Consider the following 20,077-nt stretch of genomic DNA (forward strand, 5'->3'; position numbering starts at 1 on the left):
CAGGGCAACTGGATCTAGGCCAGCACTCACTTGAGGTTCTCCTCTCAGATGATGCTAATTTGTGTCAGGTTGACATTCGGAATTAACTACCAGAGGTGCGTCTTGCTAAGTATCTACCCACTGGTAAGTGTGCCTCCTCCCTCTGCTAGAGAGACCCCTGCCTTACAGTCTGCCTTTCATACCCTCTCACCACGACCAGCCTAAAGCCATTTCTCTTTTTTCCCAGGTACTCTGTCTAAGACTGTCCTTGGAGAGAGATTATGGAGATTATGTTCAACACCCCAAGATGGAGTCTACATTCTTAGAAACAAAGAAAAATGAGGTAAAACCACCCAGCTATAAGCTACTTGGTAATGTAGTTTTTTTTCCCCTCATTTCTTCACATCTCTGATGCTCTGGGCCAGACCATCATTTAAGATATGGAAAGGTAGAAGAGTTGGCGAGCACCTTCAGCCATCCACATCTAAATTGCTCATAATTTGATTATTTTTACTGGTTCTATTAATCAGAAGGGTAACGGAATGCAAATGTAAGCGTTTTAAGGCCTCAAAATTTATGCATGAAAAAAAATCTGAGTAGAATTCTAAGAATATGTATGTATATGTGATATATAAATTATAATTGAAAGGCCTTTCCAAGAACATTTGCTTAATAAATAGAAACGAGAATGGAAAATTTTGCAATGCTAATTGCCCTGCTACTTCTCTCTCCAAGACTTGCAAGATGCTGTGAGACACGTTACAGGTACCCAGTTGGGACAGACACAATTTCTAGCGTCTATCTCATGGGAAGAATGGAAGATTAAAGAAACCCCACATTAGTGGGGCAGAAAGGGCTTCCAAGAACCCTGTGATTATTAGCGGATGTCTGTGCAGCAATGAGGCAGAAATGCTTCACTCAAAGGCACCAGAGAGCATTGAAGTCCAAGTCCGGGACATGATTTGGATTTACTCCATGTATCAGTTTAAAAATAGAAGAGGGAGGGAGACGGTTCCAGCCAAGACCGCCTCAGCTACCCTTTCATTGAGGAAGATAGAGTGGAGGGTGAGGCTAGCAAAGGTCTCATGTCATGTTCTGGCAACAGCTGGCCTCAGGTTGGCTTTTGGGATGTAGTCAGGCCAGACTGGGACTCAGGGGTAGCCATTGGCACTCCTCCTCCTGTGAGTACTTTGTCCTCTCAGGACCATGTAGGTGCCTGAATGTCTGTTCCCAGTCATTTATGTTGCTAGGTAAAGGCTGATTTTCCAGTCAGTGATTCATAAACTAAGAAAACACCAGGGGTTCAAAGCCAGCGACAAAACCTCAACTCCCTGGAAAAAAAATACTGCATGTTGCCAAGAAGGTGGACGAAAGGCTCTGGCTGATCAAAATCTCTGCCCTGGGTTGCAGTTTCCTTCCCACTATTTGCTCACAGAGGAGAACACAGGGTTGTACCCAGTGGATTCTTTCTGATCAGAATAAGAGCCATGAAAAAAAGAATTACCGAAGTGTGGTGACACTGGCCTTTGGCTACTGCGCTGTTTGTCCCTCAGCTTGTGGGTAGGTCTCCAGTGGAAAGGGATGTCAGCTGTGCATATTGGGAAACTCTGTGGGTAATGATGGTTCTTTACTTGGGGAGTCTGCAGTGGAGCCAGGTGCCAGTCAAGAATGTGATCTTGGGGTCTTAGTGTGCAAAGCCAGTGTGTAAGCCGTGCAGGTGCATCTGGGTAGCTTATAAGTAGTTACAAGCTTACAACCAGGTTGATGTATCCTTCTGGGACCATCACTTGCTTCAGTAGCCGTAAAGGGATCAGAATCTTTTAAAATGGAAAAGACTAAGATAGGAGGAGGAGGGGCTCTCCGGTCACATGACCTAATGATATATGGAATTGCCAGCCTGACCTAGTGGGATTTTGGGAGCATTTGGTCTGCCCATGCCTAGCTATGTGATTCACCCTAGTGCAGCAGATCACCATGCACACGGTTGGTTCTTCAGGGCACCTGTTGGCTGTCTGTAGGGTGCGGGACTACGGAAGAAACCTGGAGTCTTGTTTTTATCTTGACCTCCCCATGCACCATTCATTCTGTGAGACCCCAGCACACTGTTCTGGATGACTCTTTTGGATAATGTCTGGCTGGCTTCCCCATGATCTTTTTGGTGGCCCGGGTTCCTTGTCATGATGTCCTTACCCCTTAATGTACATGGGATGCTATGAATTCTCACAAGGGCAGTGGGATCCAATGTAATCACTTCTTTCCCAAACGTAACATTCCTCCTTTGAATATTCTGCCCTCAAGAACTTGGATCTCTAACCCAGTGGGACCCTCACTTGAAGGCTGTAGATTAAGCAAAACGCATCATAACAGAGTTAAGTATTCTCCTTCCTCAGAAGGTCATGGTGCGTTGGTGGCTTTTCCAGTCACAAGTTCCTGGTGTCCTTGCTGGAGGTGGATTCTACTGTTCTCCCAGCCTTGGGGTCAATTGCTCCCTCTGCATTAGTGTCTCCTCAGTGTGGAGTCCTATCTGGAGGACTCTCTCTCTCCTGTGATGCTCTTGCCTCTGTGTGCCTGGATCTAACCTTGAGTCCTGTATCTCTGTTCATTAATTTTTTTCCGACACCATCAGGACTGTCTGTACCACTCCCTCCTCTGTCCTCTGCACTTTCTTGCTCTCCTTTGTCTTGTGCACAGGCTACATCAGTGAAGCTAACATCTCAGAAACTCCTGATGGACCTTGTTTGAATGTTCTAATGTCTCCCGCAGGGCTCATGTGTTTGAATCCTTGGTCTCTGGTTAGTGGCATTATTTTAGAAGATCATAAGACCTTTAAGAGATGGAGCCTTACTAGAAAAATGGGTCATTGGGGGTTGACCTTGAGGTTGTCTAGTTGGGCCATTCTCTCTGACTGTGTATACACTGTGATCAGCCCATGAAGTTCCTGCTCAATGTTTTTCCTTTCATGGTTGGTGCATCCCTAAAGCTTGAACCTGTTTTATCCTGAGTTGATTCTGTCTGGCATTTTGTCATAGTGATGGGTCCTAGTACAGCTCTCCTCTCTATGGGAGTTGGGGGTGTTGTAACACAGGGCAGTTCCTAATGAAATAGCTTCATCTCTCACTGCTCCAACTGTTGCCAGTCACCCGTGAACTGACATTAGCTGAGACTCTATATCAGTATTGGCCCAGGACTTTCTGGTTGTTGTTTAGGAACACACGAGCTCTTTCTGTAAGGTTCATTCTCAAGTCTGTTATGGTCTCCAACCTCTAAAGTTTGAGTACCACACAGTGTTGATCTTCAGGGCTTCTGCACTGGCTATTTCTCCTGTTTATCCCAACTTTCTCATAATGTCAAAACCAAGATTCTCAGTGTCTACACAGCCGATTGTTGATTTGTATAAGGAGTGGCCCAAAGCTTGAGAAATCCAAGATATGGGGTGTCTTTCAGTAAGGGGGAAAGGTCTTTATCATGGTCTATGGGGCTGTGTTTCCACATCTTTGTGCCTTTTGTGGCTGGCTTCTGTTTAAAAGGCTCTGTGGGCAGCACTGCTGTCTGAAGCTCTTTGAATGAATACTCGTGTGAGATCAACTTCACTTGGACCGAGCTTGGCTACAGGCACGGGCGGGACTACTGAGTCCATGGTACATGAACCAGACATGTTTAAGCAGAAGTCCACGTGTGATCAGTTGATGGATCATGATACACAGAGACTCCTGGACCCTGAGCCCCCAGGTCTCTCCAGCCTCAGCACCTCTGCAGTCACTGGCTCGTCAGGAATCATGATGTCAGAATGTGATAGAGAGAGACAACAAGAATCTACAGCACGTCAGGGCCACACACATCACGTCCAAAGCTCACACACCTCTTTGGATGTCTGTGTGCCATGTTCTCGGATGAAATCGAGCTTGAATGAAACAAGACCAAGTCCTCCCAGGGAAGGTGGGAAGTAGAGACTTGAGCGCTTGCATCCAGACAGCACACATGCAAGTGAGGACCTAGGGTGTTCTGTCTAAGACCACAGATGCACAAACATAAACCTTCTTTATGTTGCTTTTGTTGAGTGTTTCTCTCACCGTGCAGAAAGTATTCAAGACAGTTCCAGGACCATTTGCAGCTACAGCACTTCTGTATCTGTCTAAAGTTTTGCAGATGGCAGGTGTCCCTGACAGACATGGGACAGGTGACTCCCAAAAGCTATATTGTTTTTAGAGCATACCCTGGGCAGGGGGAAGTCCTTCTTGCCAATCAACTGGCTATTAAACTCCCATCTGCTATTTCAATTCTGCAGGCTGCAGACCATCCGGATGTCAAATAAGCCACTTCATAACTCAGCCCCTGATACCTTAAGAGAGGCGTGTGAAAGAATTAATTGTGGGAACCTCACTTCTTCCACTGCTGTGGCGAGCATGAAGAATTGTGTAGAACTTATCCCTCCCCTACCAAGTCACCACGATCCACTCAGGCTCATTGTCCCTTATGGCTACATTGTTACTTCATGAAGCAATCCCAGGGAAAATAAGTCCAGACATGCCGATCTGTGGGTTCAGTCGAACTCCTGCATATTAATTTTACCACTTATTGGATTGCACAGTATAAGATAAACGAGAGTCCAGGCTTCTTCAGCAGGGACTATGGTTATGTCTGTGTGTCCTTGGTTGCTCTAGATACATATTAAATAGTTGCATAGGGGCTGCATTCAGATGAGGACTTTTTTTTAAACATTTTTTATTGGATTTTTAAAAATTTACATATCAAATGGTATCCCCTTTCCAGGTTTCCTGTCCATAAACCCCCTACCCTACCCCCTTCCCCTTCTTCTATGAGGGTGTCCCCCCACCCACTCATCCACTCACCCCTTCTCACCCCCCTGCCCTGATGCTTCCCTACACCGGGGGTTCCAGCTTTGGCAGGACCAAGGGTTTCTCCTCCATTGGTGCCCAACAAGGCCATCCAGATGAGGACATTCTTGCTATGCAGATACTGACAGTACAGCTGCATTGTGGGGTGTTGTCCCATGTGTGTTCTCTGCCTCTATGCTGTGTGAAGTGGGTAAAGAGAAATCAGGGAACTTAGGAGTGCTACGGCTCGTCCGTCCCCCGTAGGACTCATCTGAGGTCTCAGGATGAACATCGCTGTGCTCATGAGCTGAGGCTTCTATTTGTGAGGTAAGCGGCACCGCTGACACGACACTAATACCCTCTTGGCAGTGCTCCAGTCTTGTGATGGCTTTTAATGCTTTTGGTTAAAGTTGAGTTGCTTTTCCTCACAGAGACAGTACTTTGGTCACCAGCTTTGTGAGCTGTCTTCTGTGGATCTGCTTCTGGTGAAGAGCCAGTGATGAGAAGTAAATTTTTTTTTTGTTTGTTTTGTTTTTGTTTTTGTCTTTATCATCTCACCATCAATCAAGACCTAAAATTTCTCCTGGGCCTCATAAACAGGGCAGCCAGTACCATTCTCCGTTTGTGTCGGTGATGAGACATCCCTTCGTCACCTGGCCTAGTCCAGAAATATTTCTAGAAAACACAACTTCTGTGAAATCCAGGTTGTCAGCACGGAGAGAAAGCTGGCAGAACACGGGGTTCCGTTGCTAAGCGATCCCTGGCAAGTGGCATGTGTGTATGATGGCGATTGGTGGCACTATTCGGAGAGGAGAGATTTCCAAATTGCTGGGAAGTATAGTTTTAGACGGACAAGGGGGAGCCAGGAGTCAGGACAGGGCTTCAGCCAGAGGCCCCAACTGTGCTGTGTCAGCCCCGGTCTATGAGCAGTCATCTGGGCTAGGAAGGAGTTTTCGGACCAAGTAGCATGCGTCTCTGTCCAGTCCTGCCTCCTACTGAAAGCCAGTGAGAGGATCTGTGTTTTCTTAGGGTGTCAGAGCAATGGTAGGCACAGTCTGGGTCAGCAGCAGCTGGTAGGGTTACTGAGTACAAAGAAGACAGGGTAAATAAACCTGTTGTGGGAGAGGTTGGGGAATGTCTAGGGAGATTGTGACATTTGTGGTCAATCCCACTCGCCTGAGGAGGTGAGATGAACTTTAAAATCAGGGGACGACGTGTCTTTCTACTGATGAGGAGAAAGAGTCCAGAGCTTAAATAGGTAGGACAAGGTTGCACAGGTAATTTATAATCCATTGGGACCACCGGCCACTTTACTCCCAGGGCATATTTTAGTATACAGATAAAATACCGACACGGAGCATGGAGTACATGAGGTATCTGTCACACCGGTGGCAGCTGCCTGCACGAATCAGCCAGGCTGAATGAGGAGAGGGAGAAGGAGAGGTAGGGTTCTAAACAGCCTGCAGTGAGGAGGGCGTTTTCCCCTCTGCCTCAGCATCCCCTCCCCTCTCTTGTATATGTTATGGGTATTTCTCTTGTTTTTAATAATATACATTATACTTTGCTAGGACAGTTGTTCTTGATGAAACTTTTGACACATTCTTATGGTATTTCCAGCAACTCAACCCAACAGAGAGGCCCCTGATATCAATGGGTTCTCTCCGTTTTGATGAACAAACTGACTTTTCTCAGACATCCTGCCATGCATTCATCTGTGGACCGCTCATGCCACCTCCCACTCCCCAGGACCCTCAGCAGTCAGGAAACAGGGCGGGAAGAATCAGAGATCCGTGACACCGCTCAGGCGGAACATTCAGAACAACTCAGTTTTCTAATGGAGAGATCACACAGAGAGACAACAGAGGCCTGACAGCCCAGTGTTGCTGGACAAGCACGAACGGCCCAGCGACCTCCTGGTTTCTATGGGGACTTCCCAGACAGGCAGAAGACAATGTCAGAGAATGCTGCACTGTAAACTCAGTCCTCACAATCAACACTTAAATTGAGTTTTTTGAAGATTAAAAAAAAAAAAAAAAAAAAAAAGAATCCCCAGTATAGGATGTCTGAAGACTGCAGCTGAGTTTACTGGGGGCTTTTGGTCATGCAATCTCCCTCCGGGAGGTGTTTCAATGCAATGAGTTGAGCCCTGACTCTAACACACCAGTCGTGAATTCTGTCAAAGAACAAGCTGTATATCAGCTTCATATTCTGCGGAAGGCGGAGAATCAAAATGCCTACCTCTGGTACTGCTGTAAGAACGGGCTGTATCTTTGTGTGAGGGACTCAGAGTGGTAAAGGTTTCCTCTATTTCTTCCTCTACAAAATTAGACAATAATAACAAGTGTGTCCAGAGCTGCTCTGAGAACTCCGGGGTGGTGGCTTCATGCAGGTCATGTGTTAGAGGTTGAGCAGGAGGTTGGCTTAGATAGTGGTAATGGCGAGCCCCCTTCTAGGGAGGCCTGCTGAGGTCTGCACCAGTAGCGCGGCTCCTCCACACTGAATTCCTGCTTTGATACATTGTTTCCTTCCTTCTCTGTGTACCCACACGAATATTTGTATCAGCAAAGAGAGTCTAACTTGAAAATATCTACTCAACAAGCTCCTGGGCCTTTTGCTCATTGCTTAAGTCCCTGGGATTAGTCTCATGCCACTCCCTTTGACCATATGATACAAACTGTACATCACCCTTCATCAGGAGAGTCCTTTACAACTGGAGAGCGTTTCTTCCCTCCGGAATTTACTTTCCAAGGCAACAGGCTAGACAATCGGGTGGACATTATCTTCAACCCACAGACTGAGTGTTATTATCTCACTTCTCAGGCTATCAGGTATGTAATCAGTTCCCCCAAGTCCCTGGTCTAGGCATTCAGGGCACAGTTGCAAGTTGAGAACCTAGCAGCAGCAGCTGATTTAAGATTTTACAGTCAACATTTTCAGACTCACCAGAGTTTAAAAGGATTGTATATTTAGTAAACAATTAACATCGTTTTCCCATAGGTTATATCATAAACCAGAGTTGTTGTCCTATTTTAAAATACTATTTGTCTGGAATCAAAAGGCATTGAAGCGTTTCTCAACAGAGCGGGGAATAGAGAAGAGCAGAGATAGTCTGAGGAGGTGTGTGTGAAAGAGCAGGACCTTGGCATCCAGATTCTCTTCAGAGTTATTGGCAGCCTGGTCCTGCCATTGTCCTACAGAGGGAACTACAACTAAAAATAGAGCAGCTCCAAACATCTATACCTACAGCCATCTAAACACACCAAAGCAGACAAAACAATTCTTCAATTAAAAAATATACTTAATTTTATTTGTGTGTGTGTGTGTGTGTGTGTGTGTGTGTGTGTGTGTGTGTATGGAGCTGGAGTGATATATGTTGGTTGTGCATCAACCAGTGTGGGTATTGTTGATAGAACTCCAAGAGTGGCGAGAACTCTTCTTGACTGTTGAACTGCCTCTCTGGGCCCCCAAACAATGATTTTAAACTGCAGAATGAAAACTAACCCCGAAATTTTGTAACAGAGGAAAAAAATAAAGATGGTGAAGGACTTCCTATCAGAACCTGCTGTACACAGCCAAGACAGCACCGAAAAGGCAACCACAGCCTTAAACAGGGTAAAGCCAGGGACGCAGGCCAAGGAAGCGATTGCTGAACTACACAAATTTGAGAAGAGCAAAAGCCCACTTAGCACTGCAGATGGGAAGTACCAGTAAAGAGAAGGAAGAAACTCAGTTATCAGAAAAAGTCACTGTTAAAAATGGATCCTCCAGGGGGGAGAAATGTAGAAACAGACCTACCGAAAGCAAATGTGGTTGCGGGCACCACATGGAAGATAGACTCGCATGTCTCGAAGTGGCTAATGGAAGGGGAAAAGTAAAAGCTTCATTAAGTCCAGGATTATTTTGTTAAATATATTCATAAAACGCTGAGATCTAGACACAGAGATGAGTCTAATACTAAGGGAACTGACGTGTTGGCGAGGCCTTGACATAGATGAACGATGAGGAGCAACCTTATAATTTGGATTCTTGAAAGGAGTGAAAGCTGAGCCCCAAATTTAAAGGTAATTCTGCTATGTATGCATTGTAAATTGAAATTTAGAATGCATGGGTTGAAGTCACATGAATAATGATGAAACATGTCATAAATGTCTATGAAAATGCTGACCACAAAGGAACCCCATAGTCCACTTTAGAATACAAAGGTGACTGGCTATGGAGGCTCTCTCAAGTTGCTTCCATATGAATGATGTCTCTATGGAAGCTGACATTCACACTTGTAACTGTTTAATGACAGTTTTATGAACAAGGAACATGTAGAGATGGCCTAAATGTCAACAAACCAACATCTCAATACCCAGTCCAACACAGCATCATGTTTAAAAGAAATTGTCCTGCTAAGAGTAGCTGCAGCAAGGAGTGCTATAGTCAGGGCCACATAGCTATTGGGTAAGAGAGAGAAATGAGGGGCATACAGTCTGGGTGGGGGAGGGGGAGATGCAACATTTATATAAATCAAGAAACACTTGTGTATGTACATTTAATACATAGTAACGATGACAGCAGTTCGGGGAAAGCTGCTTGATTACCTGTGGTGCATCTGTTGCTCAGAGCTATTACCTTCCGGAAAAAACTGATAGAGTAAGGTTTCCTTCCCCTTTACCAACATCAAAGTAAGTTTCACATGGATAAAAGTAGTAACTCATTACAACAGCAACAGAGTGACACACATGCACACATACACGTGCACACTCACAAACACACATGCACACATGTTCTCTCTCCTACACATGTCCAAACACACAAATGCACACGCATGGACATACACATATGAGTATACACACAAACACATATACAAATATATACACATGTGCATGTACACATATGTGAATGTACATACAGCTCCACACAAAACTTCTGCTGAGACACAATATTCCTAAAAATGAAATGCATACAGACAAACCAGCGTCCTCCTAAAAACCTGCTCAATAATGGAGTGCTTGCTTCGTAATTCCCCAGGCTCTGAATCATACATAGAGATATCAATGAGAAACAGCAACCATAAAACCCACCAGAAAACGACACGTTCAGAAAAGTTACCAACAACACAAACTTTAGTCCCGTGAGTTCGTTACCTAGCTTCTCAGACTTTTCCCAGGTCTAGATCTCTTCGTGTGAGGTCATCCTTCACAGCTGTGCCACCTGCTAGGCTTGCCATGGTTTCTGAACCAAAAGTCTTGCACTAAAATCCTTCCTCTTACAGCACCCAGAATGCAGGTGAGATGGGTGGGTGGGGCAACCTGAAGAAATGGTCACCGGGGCTTCTGGAGGGGGATGGTGGAGTCCATGTACGTTTGGACCTCATCAAATCCCTACCTAAAAACAGCGGTTAGCCCCCAATACCATTTCCAGTTACATAAAATAATGAGGTTTCCTCCAAGCTCAGATATAAGTTGCCTGAGCATGTTGCCCATAGCCTCAAGAAATGAAGGTGCATCAGAAATTGAAGGAGTCCAATCCCGATGAAAATGACCAACAGGGGTTCAGACCGTGAAGTCAAAGAGACGGAAACAAACACTGAAATTATACTAGACAAACTTTCTTCCAATCAGAACTAGATTTGAATCTCTGAGCTGAAATAGCATACCATGAAAGTGAAAAAAAAAACCAGCCTAAATGAAATCAAGATATATTATCATAAAATTACTAGATATAGAAGAAAATAGAATTCTTCCAGCACTTGGCAAAATGTGGCATAATATACGCTAGAGGAAAGCAGGGTGTCGTCGGATTCTATTTTGGGGAGTTTACCTGAACTGCACCTTTGGCATGGGGGCTTCGTAGGGACGTATTTTATTCTTTGAACAACAACCTAGGATTTAAATACACAAATGCATTACTATACAAATACAAATGCAAAACAATGTATGCTTGTCTGGCCCTCATCGCCTCTAACTCCATCTTCCATGGGTCCTTAGTCGGCTAAACTGAGGCAGGAGAAGATGCTACTTGGCTAAAACGTTCAGTCAGAGAATCTCCTAATGTTACTGGCAAAAGAGAAAACTTCGCAACAGACCCTGGAACGGAAGGTAGAGAGAGGGTTCCAACCTGTGTAGAATGGAGCAAACCCCTGCAGGGCTCTTAGGCAGAAACCCTGGGATGTCCCTGCATGGTTCTAGCTTGTGCTTGTCACATAAGACAAACGGTTATCTTTTGGAGCATACATTAAAGCCCAGTAACCACTGGCTGAAGTCTCAGTGTGCAGGAAGAGACCTTTGTTCCGCCCACTCATCCCCTTTGCTTGACGCTGTTTTTTATTGTGATTCCGTGTGAGACAGGTTTCTGAGAGAAGGTGTTGTGTGCTGAGTGTCTAATTCCCGTAAAATCGGGCTGTTTTGCTTCCCCAGAAAAGATGATCTATTTCTTATGAATTGACCTCTTCGATGCTTGTTGCCTGGCTGCCTGGAAATGAATATTCTGTCTCCAGGTGAGAGAAAAAAGCTAAAGCCTCTTACATAAGCAGCAGACAGGGAAGGGAGGCTTCTCCCAGGCACCTACCAGTAACAGTCTTCCCGTTCTCCCCCATGTAATCACCTAGTGGTGCTAACAAAGGAGAAGGTGAAGTGAGCCTCCTTGGAGAGGGAGAGATGTGGTGATGAACTGGTGGATTCATGCTCTTCAGCGGGAATCGATGGTCTGGTTTGGAGCAGCCATGGCCCACTGAGATCTGTTCTCTTGAAGCAAGGTGTCAGGGCTAATGTCTGCCCTGCTGTAAAACTCCCTAAGAAGCAGAACAAATTTTCCTATGTCTGCACTGAAACCAGTCCTGTGCCTCAGCTTGGGGAATTTTGACCATTTTCTTTGCATTTCTCTGTACTGTTTCCTCGTGCCTAGCATTCGCCAGTTTTGGGTGGAATTAGGTTTAATTCTGTGCATTGACACATGTGGGACAATCACTGAAGGGCTCTTAGCTCTTTGGAGATGGGGCTTCAAAGCCTGTGTGCAGCAAGCAGAAACCAGTCTCACACTGCAAAGCCTGTTCTCTGCTTTTGTTTTCAGGGTCCTTGACTATCAAGTTAGTCAGCCTCCTTGACTGTCTCTCCCTTGATAAGTCAGCAGAGCCAGCAGCGTCTGCCCCTGACTGTAACTACAGTTACGGGAGATTCTGCACTGCCATCTCCTCGCAGTGGGTGCGTGCAAGCTCTTCTTTCTAGGGTATCTTTGTTGTCTCAGGGTGAAGGTCACATCTTTGAGCATGCCTAATATATTTGGAATTAAATCTTCAGTAATGATAAAGTGTTCTTTGCACCCATGTAGTCTGAGAAACATTGACAAAATGAATAATCCCAGGCCCAACTTCTCACATCAAGGGGAGAGAAATGTGGCTGCCTCTGAGCTTATGCAGTCCGAGGCTCTGTAATTATCCTGCATTTGTAATTAGTGAAAAGGCCGTTCCTACTTTGATTTTGCTCACAGTGGAGAGAGAATGAGTTAAGAATGAGCCGGCTCTGAGTGAACAAGCATGGAGTGACTAGCTGTCTGTCTGTCCATCTACTTCCTTTCCCAGGCTGTTCTTGTTTCACTCTTCTTTCTGTAGTAGATCTTGACCTCCAGAGGGGAAGCAGCCAAGCAGTGACACCCATGGAATACTAAATAGAAAACAGCCAGAGACAAATTGGTTCACAGTCAGGTCAGTTGGAAGTGGGGAGATGGCAGAAAGGATCTGAGATAACAGTGATGTTGGAGGTGTGGGGGCACAGAGTGTGCACCAGTGTGAAGCCAGGGTGCTTGCCATCTCTGCACATGCATTTGCATGTATACGCGTGTATGCATGTGTGTGTTTGTGCTTGTGTTTGTGCGCATGTGTGTACATGTGTGTGCATGTGTGCACACATGTGTGCATGCATGTGTGTGGTATGTGTGAGCATGTGTGCATGCGTGTATGTGTGCATGTGTATGCCTGCACGTGTGCGTAACTGTGCATGAATGCAAGTGTGTGCACATGTGTGTGCCTGTGCATTAGTGTGCATGTGTATATGCATGCATTTGTGCATGTGTCCACGTGTATGTATGTGTATATGCACATGTGTGCATGTGCGCACACATATGTGTAAGTATGTACATGCGTGTGTGCATGTGTACGTGCATACTCCAAAGCAGAGGAAAAAGTCCTGTTAGTAGTCATCCAGAACTCTACTGTGCAGGACTTCCCAGACTTTATCCATGGGTGGAGCCTCTGGGGACCAGCTACCAGGTGCTCAAGCTCACATTCCCTTGGAGGAAATAGGGCTTGGGACAGGGCATGGAAGAGAGTGGGAAGGAGACCTTCCCCCAACCCAGAAACTTCACATTCTTCCAGTTCAAGGCAGGGCTCTGGGAAGAACATGGGATCTGGTTTTCCTGAGGAGTATGTTCAGCTTTTCTTAAGCACTGAGTAGCATCAGAGGTTTCCTTCTAGAAGGAGGCAGGAGGGAGACAGGAAGAGGGTGAGCTCACTTTCACAGCATCTGCAGCTGACACTCCCAGGGAAATTTCACCCTGGGATACCTATTACATATGGAGGATTCCTGCTCACCACATCCCTCTGATTCAGAAGTGGGCCTGCTCACCTGGCAGTGGAGGCCCCCATTTCATTTACTCCTTTCTCCTCTCTCTGAGGAAGAAACTATTACAGTGGGCTTCTCCACTGCTCTCCTGCCATCTAGGGCCAAGGCCTCTACCCCAGCTGCCAGCACTCCATTCTTTCCAATCATGTAAGAATCGGCTGAGCCATGTCTTCCTGTGATTCATATATACCATCTTCAGTCTGGACACAGTTGGTTCATAGTTCACACTCATTGACATAAAACAGAACAGAACAGAACAGAACAGAACAGAACAGAACAGTATGGAGTAGAAGTCAGCCTGTATCACATTTGCTAAAGACAGTATTCCTTAATGATGCTTTGGTTCTCAAGGTTTGTGACTATACATGTGTGTACATGTCTGCATACTTGTGTGAGTGTACACACATGGATTTTCTGTATATTTTCATGTGTGTATGTGTCTGAATATTTTCATGTGTGTGTGAGTATATATGTGTGTGAATGTGACTGCATGTGTGGGTATGAGTATACACACATCTACATTTATGTGCAGATGTGTATTGAGTGTACACATGTGTAGATATATCGGCATGCATGTGTGGGTATGGGCAAGTATGCATGTATGTGTGTAAGTTGGCATGCATTTATGTGTACGTGTGTCTGAATGCATGTATACATGCGTTTGCATGCATATGTGAATGAGTGAATGCATGTATGTGCATATATATGTGCATGTGTTTGTGTGCACGCATGTATTTTGTACATGTTCAGTTTATTGCTTCATTTTGTGGTGCTCAATCCTCATCTCTGGCCATAGTACATGATGTTGGTAATTTGCAATTGCTGTGGTAGATGCTATCACTATTCTCACATACTTGCTCTTTTTCAGTAGGATTAGCATCTCTGCATGCTAATCTCTCTGCACACCAGCCCTACTGCACACTAACCTGTCTGCATCTACACACTAGCCTGTCTGCATCTGCACAGTAGCCTGTTAGGACTCTAATCCTGACTCTGTCACCTAACTTCTCTTTTAATAAATCTAAGGATTTTCTTTAGAAAAGCATATCTTGATTGTGTTAGTTTTTCATTCCAATTCTGACTGAGATGACCTTAAGAGACCTTGATCTCTCCTTCCTCCAACACTGAGAGAGCTGGAAATGTAGAGCAGGGGTTTTCTGACATTGGCAAGCAGCCAGTGGGGGCCAGTGATCTTCAGGGGTAGAAAGAAACAGCAAGGGCTTGGAAGGCTCCAGTGCTTCCTGTCAGGAGACTCTATGCTGCCCCACAGGGAGGGGAGTCCTAGGGGAGACGGAAGAGAAATCCACAAAGGCCAAGTACACAGAGCCCCTAGGAGCGCTCCAAGGACAAGAGCTGCAGGCCCCCAGAGAAAACGCTGAAGGCTGCAGAGGCCCTTGGGACCCTCAGCTGGAGGGCACTTTGTCCAGACCAGGACATGACCCCATGCTGGGAAAAGAACTGCTTTGAACAATCAGAAGGAAGAGTCCCCTGAGCTTCCACAGCCTAGAAGGTCACATGTTCCCACTATCTAGATAGAAGAACTGCTTGGAGCATCAGGAGGGTTCATAGATGGGTATTGCCTCAGTAGTGGGCAGGCTTAGCCCTGAGCTAAAGGTCACTTTGGTCCCACTTTACAGAGCCAGAGTGCAAAATGTGGAAAGACCCAAGTGTTCCCGAGTGGTTTAACTGTGCCCTAGATCAAAGAGCAAGGATGTTTATGGGGATATAGAAATAACCGACACCCAACAAGGTCAAATATGTAATTTTAGCGTACCAATCAGTCTTAAATATCTAGCATGGAAAAGAAAAGGCAGATCAGCAGAAGCAAAACACAAATGCACCTAAAAATAACGCAGTGCTGGGAGGAAAGAAGAGTATGGTAGCCTAAAAGCTGCGGGAAGAAATGAAGTCAGAGGCTAGGAGCACACCCAAGGGAAGCGTTTAGCTGTCTTTGCTACATTGTGGGTTCTTCTTTCTTCCAGACCTGTCCACCCCTTTTCTTCCATCCTTTAACCCCCCTAAGACTGGATAGAGGAGAAGAAAGGAAAGAGACCCCATTGTTGTTAGACTAATTCCTGCTGATTGGGGGGCATCTAGTTTCTTGGGGGAAGCTTGATCTTTGCCATCAGGATATCTGATTTCTTCTTGTTTCTTCTTTGTACACAATGACTTGACAAACTAACAATCAACAGCAACAATCAACCAACAGCCTCCTAATAGCAACCAACAACTCGCCCCCTCTATCAGGGGCTACCATTTATATACTCTCTGAAAGGTCCCCAGAATTCCAAATATCACACAATCACAGAAACCATCTGTAGCCAGCAAAATCACGCCCCTGCTAGAGTGAGGGGCAAATCATAGTCAGCTGCTGTGGACAGTCTGAAGTAAACCCATATCTCACACCTGGGATTGAAATGAAAGCACATCCATGTTTTAAAAAGTAAACCAAAAAAATTGTCACCACAGAAGCGGTAATATCCAAGGCAAGTAAGTGAGTGCATGGAGAGTGAGGGCAGTGGAAATCCCGATGCACACAGAAGCCTGACAGACTTGAAGGCATTACCAAAGAGAGCACCCAGAACAAAGGCTGGCTAGATGGTGGTGTAGCCCAAGCACTTGCCCTGCAAACCCAAGGACCTTACTCCAGTCCACGGAATAAATGAGAAAAAAAGTCAGATGTGATGGCATCTGCTGGTGACTTCAGTGCTGGAGGGCTGGAGGCTTGCTACACAGCCAGCCTGGCTGAATCCATGAACTCTTGGGCAGCAAGAGGCCATGTCTCATAGATCTAAGGTGGACAGCCTCTGAGGAGTAACAGCCTTGGCTCTGTACTCCTGTGCATGTGTGATGGCATTTGCAAGAACACCTACACGCATTAACACATATATGCACATGCATGTGACATCTCATATCACCAGAACCCTTAAGGACACGAGAGAGGAAGAGGCAGAGTGGCATGTAAAAAGATAATGTCCCCAAACTGCCCCAAGCACAGAAAGTATGAATTAAAATGTCTCAGGAGTTCAATTGCCCACCCTGATATTTGCTTCTATGCATACGTACATGTATGTACACGGCATAAAGAAACTAACACTGAAGTGCTTGATAACTGATCACACGAAGCAACTCAGTCAGACCTCCACAGGTTTGACTTGATAGCATGTATTTCCAATTTGATCCCAGAGGCACCTTGTGTATTTACAGCCTCCGCAGAGAACTTGTGACAGACTGTGTAGACTTGGTCCAAGGATTAACTTGGAGCACTGTTCACATTACCCATGTCCTCTGCACTCTGTGGGCAAAACACAAGCAGTCATCTGACCTGATCCCCTGGCATCTCAAGCCTTGTTTGCTTGGAGGGTGTGCTGGCTGCCCAGGTTACTCACCCCTCTCCTGCCTTCCATCCTTGGCTACCTTGAACCAGGCTCAGCATGGACAGCTCCTACAGTCAGAATGTCCATCCTGTGTGTTTGCTGGGAAGGATTGATGACACATGCTGCTCCTTCCTGTCCACTCTGTAGACATGCTTTATCAACTGTACTGGCTGGTTCTGTGTCAACTTGACACAAGCTGGAGTCATCATAGAGAAAGGAGCCTCTCTTGAGGAGATGCTTCCATGAGACCCAGCTGTAGAGCATTTTCTCAATTAGTGATCAAGGGTGGGAGAACCCACTGTGGGTGATGCCATTCCTGGGCTGGTAGTCTTGGGTTCTATAAGAGAGTAAGCTGAGCAAGCCAGGGGAAGCAAGCCAGTAAGTAACATCCCTCCATGGCCTCTGCATCAGCTCCTGCTTCCTGCCCTGCTTGAGTCCCAGTCCTGACTTCCTTAGGCGATGTGTGGAGTGTAAGCTGAACAGACCCTTTCCTCCCAACTTGCTTCTTGGTCATGATGTTTTGTGCAGGAATAGAAACCCTGACTAAGACAAATCGGTACCAGCATAGTGGGCTATTCCTGTGACAACCTGACAGTGTGTTAGAGAGGACTGTAGAAGGACTTTGGAACTTTGAGCTAGAAGAGCCATTGGGATGTTAAGAGCTCTGTGGGATGTTCTCTAGGAGCTTGGAAGATAATGTTGAGAACAGTGCAGAAGATGGAGGCCTGGCTTGTAAAATTTCAGAGGGAAGATTAAAGACTCTTATCAGGGCCATTGCTGTTTTGCTTGTGAAGATTCTGTGGTTTTGCTTAGCTGGGACTGAAGAATCAGCTGTGATTAACAAGATACCAGAACTACTAAAGTGGAGCATTTGCATTACTGGGACGATTGATACTGGTCAGCTGGAGCAAAGAAATTAGTGGTGATTAAGAAGAGACCAGCATCCCTGAGGTGAAATCTGGGTAGTGTTTCTGAGAGCACAAAGAAGCTATGTTCCAGAGATAGCTAAGGTTGTACAAGAGTCACCCCAGGTGGTACTGGTTTGGAAGGCATGAAGGGGCCATGAAGAGGGGCTGAGGCTGGGCACTATGAGAGGCCAGGGAAGGCCATTGGTGAAGGTGCAGCCTCAATTGCAGTTTCCTCTCTAGCGTGCTTCTTAGTCATGTTTGTGTAGGAATAGAAACCCTGACTAAGACATCAATATACATGCATGATCTGGGTGCAGGGTTTCATAAAGACAATTCAGTCTTTCAGTTGTTCAGTCTCCTCCCCTTTCGCTCCTCTTTCTTCTTCTAGCCCTGCCTGATCTTCCTCATTTTCTTTCCCCATCTTCCCTTCTGTAGTGGTAGGACTTGCTGCTCCTGGAGCTGCTGGCTGGGTGAGTTGTGAAGCAAATTGACTGCTCTGGTTGTTATGGGGGCTGAATGGAAGGCAGTAGAATTCTTTCATTTCAACCTAAGAAAGGGAAATGTACCCCTTTCGGGGAGACATAAAATAAAGTTTTGGCCTCGGTGATATAAATGAATAAAATGTACTCTTATAGAACCACATGAAAATTGCATACAAATGGTAAACTTATGAATTATTGCCTTTTAAGAGAGATTTTCATAAACTCTTGATTCTAAAACAACAGGAAAACGAACCGCCAAGAGTTCCACACAGCTCAGCCATGTGCGAGGTGGGTGATTTATGTTACATTTATTAGAAATTAGGGATTGTAAAAAGGCATTAAACAAAGTACTGCTTTAAACCAGCTCGGTCAAGTAACTCATGACTCAACCGTGGCTTAGGAAGTCTCGAGTACTTGCGGATTTCTCTACAGGGATAGTAAATACGTATCTAGCTTTGTGGGTTTTATTATGATAGTCTCTTCAACAATCTGGGTTTATCTTCTGCATATAAATGTGCATGGATAAATCATTACACATTCAAGTTGCCTGTGATTAGAGCTCATGCTCCAGTAATAAGCACTTCAGTGTGTTTTGTTCCCCTTCATCCTTCCCTCCTGCTCTCTCTTTTTGAAGCAAAGTTGCCCCTCTCTGCTGAAATGATATAAAATACTTAGATAGCTTAAAGTGCGCGTGTATACACACACACACACACACACACAAACACACACACACACACACAAGCACCACATGCACATGGGTGCAAACACATACACACACAAGCCTGCACGCATCTGTATACACACACTCATGGCAATTTGAGTGTAGACACATGAGAGCACAGCCTTGCCCAGGCCCCATTGTTATTTGGAGTAAAGAGCAAAATCCCCAAAGTGGAAAAGTTGTACCTAGCAGTAAATTCAATTCAGAGTAAGGACACCTCGTGGTGTGTGTTTCCGTGGACAAGTAACGTAGTGGTTTTATTTTAAGACCACAATGGGGGTAAGTATGTTAAAAAGTGACTAAAAGAATGTGGAGAAGCCACAAAAGAAAGTTCCCAACCCTCTGGCCTCTCTACATGAGTCACTGAAGAGTTCCAGGTTGTATTTCCTGGGTGAACAGACAAGAGAACAGAGGAACCTGTGGCCTATGAGCATGAGTTGGTCAAGATGACTGTCCAAAGCTGGTTCCCAGAAGTTCTGTCCCTTGCATGCAGAGAAGACAGAGGTAGCCTTCCACCCTCCAGACTTATCCACTGCATGAATCTCATCCTGTCTGCTAGAAAAGACACTCCACAGATGTCTTTGCAACATAAGGAACGTGCTTTCACATTGTCTAGATTCAGCCATGGTGTTGTGTAAACCCTGTCATCAAATGATAGGTCCTGGGTTCTAGAGTGACCTGTCTTTGTAGGTGGAATCAAAAGGTTTGTAAAGCAATACCAGGGCCCTGTCTCAAAACAACCGATTATTTTGTCAACCTAGCAAAGACTTCATAGAATATATCATCCGCCCCCAAACACACACACTTTCTTTCTGTCTGTATGTCTCTGCCTTTCTTTCTGTCTCTATCTCTGTCTCCCCCCCCGACCCCTCTGTGTGTGTGTGTGTGTGTGTGTGTGTGTGTGTGTGTGTGTGTGTGTGTGTGTGTGTGTGTGTAAGCTATATGGCACCGTGTTTGTTCCTTATGGGACATCTGCCTTATTTTTGAGACATTTAAGTCCTTCAGTTACCTGTAGATTGACAAGCAGAATAGGCTGGGTCACCATGGAACCTGAAGAATGAGCCTGTATCCACTTCCCATCACCAGGATTACAAGTGCACACTGTCACCATGCCTGGGTTTTGACATGTGTGTACCAAGGAGTAAATCTAAGGTCCTCATGCTTTATAAGTG

Source organism: Rattus rattus, chromosome 13, assembly GCF_011064425.1.
Source record: "Rattus rattus isolate New Zealand chromosome 13, Rrattus_CSIRO_v1, whole genome shotgun sequence".
Lineage (NCBI taxonomy): Eukaryota > Metazoa > Chordata > Mammalia > Rodentia > Muridae > Rattus > Rattus rattus.